A 14,238-nucleotide genomic window follows, 5' to 3' on the forward strand; every position below is an offset into this window, starting at 1 on the left:
ATGCAAACGACGGCGACGACAACGAGAACGTCAAAAAAGCAGCAGGTTGAATAGGCAAAACAACAAATCTGCACGTGCATCACAATTCATTTCTTTGCCTTCACTGCACGACTAAATGCCTAATTTCACGATTTATGGAGGACGCAAACAAGCGACGGCTAAATTTTCTTTCTTTTTCTGAACTTGAACATGGTCATTTCTTATGGATTCAGCTCAAAAAGACTTTGAGTTTGCTTGCATTTGACAATGAGTTGGAGTAATCGCGATGGAGATTGAAAGAACGCAAATTCACTTTTAAGGGACGTTTTCGTGGCCGTCGCCGTCTTGATATTTCAGTAAACTCTCCGATGCGTTCACCGCAGTGAAGCATGGAACTTGACGATTCCATACTGTAATGACCTTACCCACAACAAACTTTGAAACAACTGCGTTTAGGTCGATTTTTTATCATGTTGATAGATTATAGCCTAATATACACGAATTATACTTAAGTCTAAAAATTTTCAATGTTTTTATATTCAGCGGTCCTGCCTACCTTTTTAAAAAGAATAAAATTTCTATACAAAGCGATAACTACAACAAAATCGAAGTGGCTCGCAACCTGGCGCATACTTTTATTTATTTCTTTGTCCAATTATTTTTCTTCTATCTAACTCGATTACTGTCGAGAAGGTCATTTAATTTTGTTAACAGATTGAAGATAGGTGTAAATGCAATACCTTGAAACATGGAGGTGAATGAATATGAACTGCATGTGGTGGATACTCCGTCAGTTTTCTTTCTTTCGTCTGACACCGTCCAAAATTTGTCAGATTTATACGAAACACAGTGTGACCGTCAAAAGTCCGCGGCCGAAATCACAAGTTAGTCATGTTTTTACGCGCTTGTAAGAGCAGCAAAGAACTTCTTCAAATAGTCAGTATTGTTAGTTCTTCACGCCAACACCACGTGTATGATTCAGATGCTGGGAAGAACGGGTTCTAACATGGGCTCCTGCCTGGTTCCAATTTAGTATGTAAATGAACAGGTAAATGAGGTCCTTCAGGATCAGGAATTTTTTAAAACATCCATCAGATTCATTTGCCAAACACTCGACAGAGTGCCTCGCCAACCGATAGGAAGTCGGTGTAAAACAAAACTCGAGTTCTCGATCAACATTAGGGCCATTTATACGAGGCAAAATAAGACGCGTCTTAAATAAGACCCGAACTATCCGTACAAACGGCACATTTCGTCTAAAATAAGACGCGGCTCAGCTAAGACGCGTCTTATTAGATAAGACATGCTCGTATAAATGGTACAGTTCGCGTCTTAGTAAGACGCGTCTTATTTTTCCTCGTATAAATGGCCCTATTGTTTCCAGCGTTTCTCGAAGGGAAGAAGAAAGACACTGAATATTGTTCAAAAACACCAGTTCCTTTTAATTTATGATCTCTTGGCAGGTGAAAATATCACTACTGAAACAACGCGAAAAGACTCAAGTTACGATAATTCGACTGACCTTTTTAAAATATCATTCTCAGGCTTATGAGAACAAATCACGAATTGAAAGAAATTTTTCCTCAAAGCGGCCCGATTTCCCACAAAAAACAACCAGAATGCCCCCATTGCCTGATGAAAAGACTTCTGCGGTGGCGTGTTTACCCGCACCGCTTTCCTTTCTTGTTTGTGTGTTGCGGCCGTGCTATCTTCGGTTTCAAATAACTAAGACTAAGGCATTCTGTAAATATACGATATTTACGGCTTTTCGAATTTCAAGCCGGCATTAGTTGCGGTTTCCGTGTCTCTGTTCTCAGCTTCACTCACTTTCCAGCAAGGCATAGCGTGTGACACTTTTGGCGGTTGTAATTTTTACAGTTTTTGGGCGCATACTAGCAGGAATCAACCAATAGTTAAAAAGTGTAGGCAGGCATGTAGAACGGGGGATGCAATTAAAGTTGAAAACTCAAATTCAAGTAACACTTCCGGAGGATTTCGCGACGGTGTCGTGAACGTGCACGTGCGTAGGCGAAAGCCGCTCACTTTAATTTGAAGGCGGCGTTTAGTCTTTCCAACCCGGAGATCGATTTTAATGACAGGGAAAATTTAGTAAGCGCCAAACCACCAAGGTCAAAAAAGGTATAAACGTCCACGCCGAGTAAGAAAATATGAAACCTGTTTTCACAGAATCAAGTAGACGTTTGGAATACTTGACCCGACGCTACTTATGTTAAAATGAAAGTAAAAATGCAAGCAATGGAAATTTTAGCTTTGATCTAGTTTACTCTTACCCAGTTTGATTTATGCTTAAAATTAAGGAGATGTTCTTAAGTGGTTTCTGTTTGACATGATAAGTTAACTAAGGGATATTTTATTGGGATGTAATGTCAGGTATCACGAATTTTCACCTTAAAGTTGTCTAGAATACCTTTACAACAAGCAGGGGCACCCAACGAGAATATAGTTCAAAACCACTTAAACATAGAATTGTTAAAGTATTTTAGTATTTAAAAGGTAGATATAGGCATATTTTTATCCCCTAATTATTTTTCATCTGTTCGGATTTCCTAGCTGAAAGTCTTGTGATCCGAAAATTATAGTGATCAAAACTTACCTTTTCGAAAATTTCAGCCAGAAAAAAGGCTTCCGAAAATTCTTGGTGACCTTTTTACGTTAAAAATCCGTTAAAAATGGGCAATAATACCATTTTTTAGATGTTCGAAAATCCTAGGAGAGGTAGACAAGCAAGAAATTTTTTAACAAATGTTCCGAAAATTCTAGATCTCAAATTGTCTTCCGAACAGATATTTTCCGAAAAGTGACGTTGGTTGCCCTTGAACAAGTTCGACATAGAAAATATTCATCAACATAAACCTACTTTCATGAATTCGTTCTTAAACAAATATGTTCTTACTATTTTAGTACAGGCTTCCACGACAACCCTTTTATCGTAAAAGAATGTTCAATCAAGTTTCCCAACGAAGGCTTGTTTACATTTAAAAATATCCGTGGTTTGATATTTTCAACCTTAACTTGACTCTTCGTCTAGATTTCCAGGAAATGATCTATCCTTATTTTGGTCAAGTTTTGGCTTGTTTCCCGTGTTTTCGATCGAATTCATATAGTTGATGGTTTTAACTTGCAACTTAAAATATTTTAATAACAGTGGTATGGACTCTCTCCCAATTCACGGGTTTTGGTTAAAGTAAACGTCTATTGTTGTAATTTCTGCTCTCTACCGTGAACTGCATTTTTAATTTGTCCTCTCAGGGCCTGTCTACATAGAGGTGGGGGACCCCAGGTAGGCTTTGGTAGATTGTGCTCGAAAAAAAAAGCATATTATGCTTTTAGCAGTACTCATATTTTTTAGAAATTATGCCAAAATTATGCTACTTTCTGAAAATTATGCTCTCTGTCACCGAAATAATGCTACTTATATTTTACACTGATTTTAAGGAAAATAAAGATCATCAGTAGCTTAACTCTATCAATTTTGACTTTAATGAACATTCGTCCACCTTCCAACTAGTCTTACAGTCTTTAGCGAGGCAAATACGCATGTGCGCACATGATCTCGCTTTTTTGTCACTTTTAACTTCTCTTTGCCTGCGGCATGTTTTTTGGAAGCCAAGTGTTTTTTTAAAATGCTCTTTTTAGAGCTCAATATCCCCTTACACCCATTGCAAAACAGTTTTCCACTGACCTCGAAGACACAAATTTCCCCCTGGGAATTCTTCGATTCGATCACGAGGACTCATGTTCTTTGGATCTGAGTTACCTCTTTCCTTGTACTTTCCGGTATTACTTTTAGGAGCACGTTCTCTAGGGATTAAAGCTCTCGGTACGGCAGTGGAAGTGGTGGAAGTGGATGTACTCGAGGACGACGCCATCTGAGAGGCCGAGCCGCCGCGCCATAAGCGTGGTAGCCTGAGTCTCAGTCTTATGCACAGGGTAACCTCTGCCGCCTGCCGGACCATCTTAGCACAGACCTCAATATTTTCCAAAACAATACAGAAATAAAATACAAACTGAATTATTCTAGAGTTATGATGGTTTTTTTTGTTTTCAACGCATAAAAGCTCGGATTATGCCAGCAGTGCTAAACTGAAATAAAAGCTTAAAATAATGCTCGTTTTGCTGAATTCTGCTTAAAATTATGCTAGCAAAATCTACCAAAGCCTAACCCCAGGTAGGTGAGGTAACCCGCCTGTCCATATTATCTTTCATTTTAATTTGATCACGTTTACATGATGGGTGGGGTAACCCGCCTAGGCGGGTAGCCCGGTCTGCCAGACCAGGGTTACCCTCTCATCCGGGGTCAAATTTTGCGATGTAAACGTTTCAAGGTGGGGTAACCCGCCTAGCTGGGGTCGGAATCGTGATACATCAATTTCGCCCAAAATTCACTTTGGCGGTGACTTTGCGTCATTATTAAAGGTAACAATAGAAAGCTACAGCACTGAAGGTTTCGGTAAGAGCAGCAAGTGAGTGTAGAAGATCATTAATCGCCAAAAAACGTGGTTTGCCAGCATTTTTCTTGTTTACGTGCTTAGCGACCATTCAATAATCTTGAGAAAGTGCACCCCGGGATGGCTGGGTCGCAAGGTTGTATGTAAAGGAGGGTTATTTTTTTTACCCGGGTTACCTCACCTACCTGAGGCCCGCCACCTCCATGTAAACAGGCCCCTTGAGTTTCAAAGTCAGGTCTGTACTTAATTTATGGAAATTTCTGACCAATTACTTTCCGAGAAGAAGCTTCACACGTCCGAAATCGACAACAAGTCAGGATTTTCAAACTATAAATTTAGTACTTTCCTTTCTGTTATTATGAAAAGTTTGTGTATGAGTAGATACCTTGTAGTTTCTATATTGTTCCCCTTGATTTGTATTGGCCAGTTGACCTAAGCTTGATAGTGAAAACTTGGATTGAAAAACCATTTTGACAAGGTAATTATCTCGAAAGTTTCATGCTCATTTTAACCAATCCGAGAAGGCTTATGTCAGCATTAGTTTACACTAAGCAGATGGTTTTCTGGTTGATATTAATGGGTGTAACACTAAAATTACCACAGAGAATTGTAAGAACAAGAAGCTACAAAGTGAATAAACATCCTGAGATCAATCAGAAGTTGTCTTTGTGGAAAGGCTTCAGCTAGTCCCGGTCAAAAAGTCTTTGTTACACTTGTGTGGAAAAACAAAGGGAGCCTAATTTAAAAGCCGACCATTTGCTTTATAATTTAAGGCGCATTACCCATACAAAGCTGTCCGATCAGCCTTGCCGTTAATTAAAAGTTTTACAATGCTGATCTAATCTCCCAGGGAGGTACCCCTGATCTAAGTGACGGGGATGATAAAAGGATTTTTGGGGGTCCGCCGGAAAGTTTTGATTCCGGGATTTGTTCCGGGCTAGGAAATTTTGACAAGTATTTTCTGGGTGACTTGATTTAATTAAGTAGGTTTTTTTGTTATTCAAAACAATCTGAAGTTTTGTCCCGCGTATACGTATACCGGCCGCGTGGTTCTGCGAATGCTTTTTTTAATTATTATTTTATGTTTTTATTTTTCGTGATATATTTAATGCTTTCTGGAAATTTTTAAGGCTCGGAAATTCGGCATGGGATGTTTAGGGGTTAAGTTTTGGTCCAGGGAGTTTTTTGGGTATTGCTGGAAGCCCTAGGGATTTTTTTGGGTTCAACTGAGTTTTGCGCGTGCCCCCATTCGATCATCCCCGCCACTTGAAATCAGGAGCTCTGGGCCTTATCTACGTACACTACGATCCCGCTTCTCTTCGCTGCTGTTCGTACACGTTTGTCCAAGTGGTTCTTGCAAGATTTTACAATTCGCTCATTTGCTTTTCACCTCATGTCCTAATTTCTAATTTGTCGGTAACTAAGGAATCGTGCCGTCAGTAGGTTTTCTAACTGTCGGTCTACACGCCTAGCAACTTTGGGAACAGACCTTATTTAATAAATATTTTTTAGGTGAACACTCTATAAACTTAGAGGCCTCGTTTTCGACACTGGCAAATGAAAAACAATGGCCACTATTATTTTAAACGGATATTCTGCGGACGGATCTAACGGTTCATGTTATTGTAGTGATCTGCCCGTTAGTTTAATAACTGAAAGTATTAGTTTATGAACATTTATATGGACCTTCTTTTTTTACTGGCAGCGATTTCGTCTCACAGCAAACGAAACTCCTCACACGTCTTCTTTCTTAAACAAAGGGGGTATTTAGCCTTGATATGCGTTTTGTTTAAGAACTAAAATCATTTTAACCACTGGACTTGCCGTACTTGCCTTGTTCTCCCTCCTTACAGCAAATCTGCTTTTCTTTTGTTACGTATATACTGAGCAAAAAAGAGCCCTAATAAGCGTACGTACCTTTCACAAATTCAGAGAGTACACTTTAACCTCGTTGTGCCAGATCCTGCTCTGAAACTGCAATAGAACGTTAAAAACAGTTAGTCGGCGTTGTTTTCAACAGTTTCGCTACAGGCGTTATTATGAAATGGCAGCTGTGGATTTAAAGTTAAGGCGATCGGGAACCTGGCCAGCCCGGTCAAGGGCTCATGTGAAGAGACACTTATAGATAAGAACAAAATAACCTCTGGAACCCAAGGCAGCTCAGTGGCAAACATGATTTCATGTTGTTTCGCATATTAAACCTATAGTTTTTTACCGGTTTTCATTGGTTGACGTCGCCGAGGGAAACGCCCCAGGTACAAGACTGGCAGAAACCTTTGCTTACTATGCCAAATACCCTGCGTGCAGATGTATCCTATTTACCTTGCTGCACGCGAAAAACAAATGAAAAAGACAACGTCTACAGGTAGGCTACATGCCAGCTGATCAGTTTTCAAGCCAAAACATCAGCCAACTGAACATGGCCTACTGCAAATAAGATATGAAAAACGTCGAAACAAGCCTCGCAAACAATTTTCGAGACGATGGGAAAAGAGTAGTATCGTTTTTGGTACATTTCTTCATCGTCACTGCACTGTCCTTTAGAATTACGCTCTAGGAAAATTCGCTGATGAAGTTTGAAAAGCGCGAATTCATTGTTAGTTACGTTTTCGCTGCCGTCGCTGTCGTGGTTGCTCAAGCCTCCCTATTTCGGTGAGCACGGCGGGGGTAAAAGACCCGAGCAAGTCTCGTGGTCCCTTTTTCAAGATCCTCCCAAGGCGTCTTGTTTCGGGAGTGAGAGTGAACTTTGTAATACAGAAAACATAACAAATACAGTCAACTCCATCACTTTATAGCGGGCACTGTAGGGACCTTGAGTTAATGTTCTTATTAGCGAAAGCCCGTAATAGTTATAAATTTATTTTGGTCGGTGACTTAGTTGCTGTCCGTATTATCTGGGTGTCGATCCGTTATAGCGAAGTGTGCGCAAGCCGACAAGAGTTGACTACATGTATATAAAACACAAGGTGGAAAAACAATAGGACACGAAACCAGCCATATGCAACATGTTTTGAGAGAAGAACCTCAGTTATTTAGAAATTACGCTAATTCTCCGCTTTCAGTTAAAGTTTGAGCGATGGCTTCCTTCTGACAACGGATCTCATCTGATTTCAGATTTGACTATTAGAGTCCTTGTATTTTCTACATCTTTAGTTTCTACTCCAAGCTCTTTTTTTACCCGACGGAAGTGTCGCGGGGATTACCATAAGACTTTTTTAAAAAGAACTTTCGTGCGATCCTCTCTTTATGAACATTGCTGACCTTACGTCTTGGTTGCAAAACATTTGAAGAAGCCCCGAGCTGCTTCCCTCTTAAGTAAGTATTTTTAAAAAGGTCTCCCTGAGTCAATAGGTTTACTGAAAAAAAAAAACATTGTTTAGGCGAAAGGGAGGGCGCTGAATCAAGACAGCCGTTACGCACGGGAAAGTAATGAGCTGTAGAGACGAACATACGCATTGGAACCTCGATCGGTAACAACAAAGCCGGGCAAAAGGACTGGCAATATATGTTCGCTATTTTCAGTGGTTTTGTTCAGTTTTGGTTTTATGTATCCTCCTATCAGTAAGACAGACCACTGCCGTCGCTGGCTGAACTTTGACTGAGTACAATCATGTGAAGTTCGGCTTAGTCGAATTTTTTACCCCTTCCGAGCTAAGTTCTTTTAAAAATGACAGTTACCCGGGTTCAAATACTGTGTGGAGTAAACATTTCACTAAACAGTCAAAGCGCTATGCTTCCCTTTTCACCGCTTTTGTTTCACGCGCGAAGAAAAAAAGAGAAGCAACAACAGGAAATACGGCTCGAAGGCCAGAGAGGGTGATTCCCGAAATAATCTCCGAGAAATATGGAATTGTTGTGCCGTGGATGTAGGAAAGCTTCCTACGCAGTGAGAAGAGCTGATATTCGATATCAAAAGTGTCAAATGATTTAAAAAAAAAAAGAAACCACACACACACAAACGTTTTGGGTTTATGACCCTTCTTAGACTGCGTAGCAGGCGCTTGGAAGTATTTGGATGAGAGAAAGAACGGGCGCGTGAGGGGGAGACACTCGCGCGCAACTTTCTCTCTTGCGCCCACTACTTCCAGGCTAGACCCTTCTTCAGTGTGGGAAAAAAAGTGCTTACGCAGCCGTAGTGCGACGCTCCTTGCCAAGAGCGTTGCGTGACGACACTAATACGACTGCTCAGCCTATAGGACTAACTGTCGCCTAATGTCTTACCGATGCAAGCCATTCGAATAACTCCTCAGTTTTATTAGAAAGACGATAAAGTTATGTTTCTAACGTTAGATGAGTAGGAGATTGATATGAAAATGGCTGGCATTATCAAAATTTAGTTGCATAATACTCTTTATTGTCGGTCACGTTTTGGTCTGCTTCCGGATGCGGGCCCTGCCAAAGGGGTCGCAAAATACAAATGAAGGAAGCAAAAAACATCCTTGCACAGACCCATCGTGTGGTTCGTGTGGTTTAATTTGCGACTTTTTGTATAATATGAATCGTCAGGGAACACAATAATATGCATAAAAGCGAGGGCCGTCACTTGTTCGTAGCACATGAAGTGTTCTCAAGTGTTCTGTTGCTTTGGAAGTTTGCCTTTAGCGAGGCTGGACTGCCGTATCCCATGACTTATCCCTACAAATGAATTTCCATTTTCCTTGACTTACCTCATTCCTCGTTTGGGCCTACAAACTGTAGAAAGCGGGTGTGAGAGGCGCTCCAACTTCCTAAAGAAAGATATTGAGATATGGAGTCTGCGTATGGAGGCGTTCCCTTAAAATAATAATACTAATATTTGGAAAATTACTTTATTACAGGTTTAAAAAAAAGTAAGAACGGATTGAGGGTGGGGGGGGGGGGGGGGAGGGGAGGGGCTACGATATCCCCAGTTTGCCAAATGGGATTATAGTAACCCCTTCTACCCGTTGCGACTCCCATTTATGATAAATGGGAGACGTAACGGGTAGAATTAAACAAACATTTAGAGCGCAAGCCTAGGAAACCTACTAATAAAGGACCCCTTATTTGAAGACTGACTGGCCAAACCCATGCGTTATCCTGCGGCAAAGTTAGCCTACATGTACGAGCCGCACCCTCTCCCCCCCGTTTTCCTTAGGTGGGGCAAGGTTGCACAGAACGGGCTACAGCAACATACAGTGAAAGCGGACAGTCCGAAATTAACGTCTTTTTTTTTCCCTTTGACGAACCAATATTCAGCGGACACCTCTATAAAGCGGACGCGGACACTAAAATAAATTGTAAGTTTCACTAATTTCTATCGTTAAATACCTCTATTAAGATACGTACTGTATCCGATTTAAGATATATCAATACATTTCTGTTATTAAACAGTAGATTAGACCTATATCTGGCCGTATGATTGTCATCTACGATCAAAGTCTTGCACAAAGTACAGCACAGCTTCATTAGCTTGCTTAACAACATGAAACTTATATCACAGTCCATAACCGTTGAATGTTGGTTAAGAAACATTGCGCAATTTTTTCATGGCTCTATAAAGCGGACATCCCCGGCCTCTATCATAAGCGGACACTTGGGAAGGTCCCGAAGGTGTCTGCTTAATAGCGGTTTCACTGTATATGGCTTACCCACAACAATACTCCCCATTCTCACCCACTTCCTAACCCGCTCGCAGACTTTCTCCTGGCTCTCGGAAAGGAAATTTCGTGACAAACTGAAACGAACGCAAACCGCGACTTTTGGTTTCAATGTTTTTTTTTTCCTTTCCAAACTTGTGGATATACAGAGTTTTTATTCCTCTCATCTTCCAGTCAAGATTGAGTACTTTAAAAGACACATCACTTCCGGAACTGGAAGGTACTGAAGATGGAAGAGAGGTGGCCCTTCAACCTCCTTTTGCAAACTAACCACTGACTAATTCTTCTGGTGTTTGAAAATTGCCATTTTCGATTTGCCAATCGATCAGACTGACGGAAAAGTTTGAAACCTGTTGCTACAGGCGTCACAAAGCTCACGGCGAACAACTCCTCCCCCCCCCCCCCCCCCCCCCCTCCATCTGAGTTTTTTTTGATATTTTCCCTAGACGACAAAACATCAGCACCTGATGTTTTCAGTGGCGGTAGCGCGCGCATTTTGAGACAAGTACAGCTGTATAGTGATACTCAGTTCCTATGGTTACGAGATATGACGTCATAAGTAGCAAGTGGTCATGTGAAAATGCATGTTTTTCACCTTTTTCAGTGGCGTAGCCATGGGAGGATTCCAGGGGTTCCGGAACCCAACCCCCCCTTTTGGGCTATGAAACTAGCTTTATTTCAAGCAAAAGTAGTATCATTTTCATAACGAAGATCAGTAAGGGGTCTCCAAGGCAATATATGTTGCTAAGCATGAAGTTTTCGTTTTGAAATTCCCATCAATAGCAAAAGAAGCTTTGGGTGTCAATGTGAGCGGCTGTTTGCAAATCAGTTTGAGCTAATTTTCTGGAACTTGAACTCTGACAGCAATAGCATGGCACAAAGCCCATTACACAATATCACCAAGCACAGCCAGAAAAGCAGTCACTCTCAAGCTATCTATGCTACGCATTGTTGATCGGCAGCAGCTGCACGAAGGCATACAGAAAAGCTGAAGGATTAGTACAAAACAGCACTCACGACCAATCATCTGGATAATCTGTTTATGAGATATAGACATACTTAAGTTGGTCTTGGTAACGATGCTGTGATTTCTTCCATTCTGCTTATAGGGCCATAGGGGAGAGTACAGTTGGTCTGTAATTATTCACCCTATTGAAATTAAAGTGTTCATTACTCACTTCCCTCCTTGCTAATTTTGCTCGTACAGAAATCCCCGTTCAAGCCACTTTGTAGTACTATGCAGATCACCTCCCATCAACCCAGCTTTTTAACGCGGTTCAAGACCTTTCTAGTATTGCAGCTGAACCCTTGACAGAAAAGTACTATTTATTCTTTCCACTGAAACGCACATTGAAGTCGGTGCGTCTTGTTTATGTACGTCACCTAAATAACATTTAGTAGAATGCGAGTGATCGTTCAATACATTGTACCGACTAAAAATATGCTCAAGCGCGACTCTAGTGTCCAGCAAGCGAGTGTCTGGACTTGCTTTGTTCTCTCCCCCTCCCCTCGTGGCGCCTCGCTCGTCTCTTAAGGCGCCTGTCATGCAGGCTACTCTAATAAACATCTTGGATAAACATCTGTTGCAGTAAGCAATTTGACGTCAGTACTGCAACAATCAACAGTTTTTGCACGGAGGCGCACTCTCTTGCTTATATTATGCCAGCTAGCTGAGTGAACAAATCATCACAAGACATCATCACAAGTGTTTGATAAAGTATAAAATGTATTCAGCAACAATTATTGACTGATGTACTTTTAACCATCTCTTAAGGAAGAGTGATTTGCAATCCTCTCTCAGAAATGTTTACTACATTTGGCACCGACATAGTTAGCAATTTGGGGCCAGAATAAAGGAAGCTCCATCTGAGGACATGCAACCGCTTTTCCTCATCTTGAATAAATACACTATGTTATGATGTATTAATTTTTAACAAGAGCTCGCTTAGTGAGTTTGGGATGCCTGTGTTGTATCGCAAAATTAACTCGCTCGCGTCCACTTTCGTAACGTGAGCTTGGAACACCTGTAGTATTTCTGGAAATTCGTTGAGTCCATTGGGGCCCGTCGGATACTGACACATAGCCGTTCTCTGCGTCGTTACGCAATGCTAGACACAAAGGACGGAAGCGTGTAGCAGATTAGACAAAAGAGAAGTGTGGAAAATAAGGAGTGTGAGCTTTTTCCATTTATAAGATAAAATGCCCTGGGATCGAGGTTTACCAAAAACTAGGAAGCCTGTCTTTGTTTCTTCTAACGAGGATGTTTTGTCGGGCGTTAATATAGGCCTTGGGAAGGAATAGACCTTCCTTCCCGACGGTATTAACGATGCCCAGCCCCTCGGTACATCACTAAACCAACATGGCTTACCGTTATGGTGAGCGCTCGATCGTGACGATATGGCAATCTTGTGGCAAAATACAGGACGGTAAACAGTCTTTGTTTGTCACGAAAAGTGAAAGAAAGTTGTCAGCTGTGCATAACCACTCTGATGAGCTTTTGTCAGTCGATTTCCGTTCTTTGCGGCGATCCCGCACCCCTGGGCCTGGTAATGTAAACTACTAGGAAACAAAATTGGCCATTTGCTCGTTGGCGTCAATTTACTGCTATTAAAAGAATCCATTTCGTTTTATACTCAAAATTAAGCAAAACCATTGTTTGGGTATTACCGTAAAGTTCCGAAAGTAACGACCCTCTTTACTTTAAGATTTAGCAGCCTTTTTCTATCGTTACTTTCACGAGGTCGCTACTTTCGGGTAGCTAAATCGTGTACCGTACATGGGCGGTAGGAAACTAAGATAATAATATCGCGACAATTGTGAAAACATCCACACTTTTTATTTGGAGAAACTTCTTTCATGTTATATTGCTTTGTAAATGAATATTCAAAAGAATTGTATGATTACGGTGTGGGTATTCACAGACGAAAGGAAGTTTTGAAAAAAAAAAAACTGAGGATGTAATGCACCTTGTGAGTTACGTAAGGATACATAAAGGAATGTCAAAGATCATTATAACCTTTAAAAAATAAATCTCGGATCGTTTTGATAAAGCTTGTTGTAACTATAATTTCCGTTATTTCTCTCACTACTCTCGAAGGGTCGCTACTTTCGGGGGCTCGTTACTTTGGGAACTTTACGGTACTGTCGTCCCAAGAGAAATCGAAGAAAATGGTTGAGCAAAACTTTTGAGTTAAACAAGGTACATTATGGTCTATGTGAAGATGGTGAATATTAAAGGTGTCTTGATACAATACGTTTGTAGCAACACCTTCCATCTCAATCTCTTATCATGACTTAAACCAATTGATCTCTATGATAAAACCAGTACATGTATAACACATTTATTACACATAGACTAAACTTTATGATGATGTTATTTTGGGGGCGGTAGGAATAAATGTCATTCCGAAGATTGAAAGTGTCGCCACAAAAATATTTGGTATTTCCAGCAACGTTTAAAATTAAGGAGCCCTGATTTGCACAAGACAGCTAAACCGTGAAAGCCTGGCTCCAGAGGTCTGCTCTCAAAATACCCAGATGAAATAGTTTATTTGTCAAAGTTGACCCTCTTCTGATTTGCCTCCCTAAACATATATTGAGACTAAACTTACAATGGCTAACTAGGAGAGCCTCATATCATAAGTAAAAGTGTTACGATCTAATGAGAATCAAACCGAAGGTAATTTAGAGCTCACGGGTGTCTCTAAATCTTTTTGAGAGCTCGTACATTACGTAGCTGACGACCTCTTATAAGTCTGGAATGTCGTTGTGTAAGCAGAATTAAGCGAAAGCGGAATGAACCGATTTCCATGCCTATTTATGAATTTTCCGCTTCTTCAAGTCAACCCGAAAGTTTAGTAAAGCGAGAGATTCATAAGCCGCGTAAAAAAAATATTCGGGCCGCCATGTATTCAGATTTCCTCGAGCCACTGTAACGTGATTCTAAGTACGTTAATTTGAGGACATACAGTAACGAAGTTCCGAATCACTTTTTAATTAACGCACAACTATTTGACATAAGCTAACTTTGTTTCTATGTTGTGTTTCCTGATTTACATCATCATCTCTCTAGCTTTCTTCATTGCGGCTACTTTCATATTTCATTTGCCCTATACCGACTGACGCGTTTATTTCAATAAATAAATCACACACCAGTTTCTAGTCAGCTTTGG

Source organism: Porites lutea, chromosome 1 (assembly GCF_958299795.1).
Source record: "Porites lutea chromosome 1, jaPorLute2.1, whole genome shotgun sequence".
In the NCBI taxonomy this organism is placed as follows: Eukaryota; Metazoa; Cnidaria; class Anthozoa; order Scleractinia; family Poritidae; genus Porites; species Porites lutea.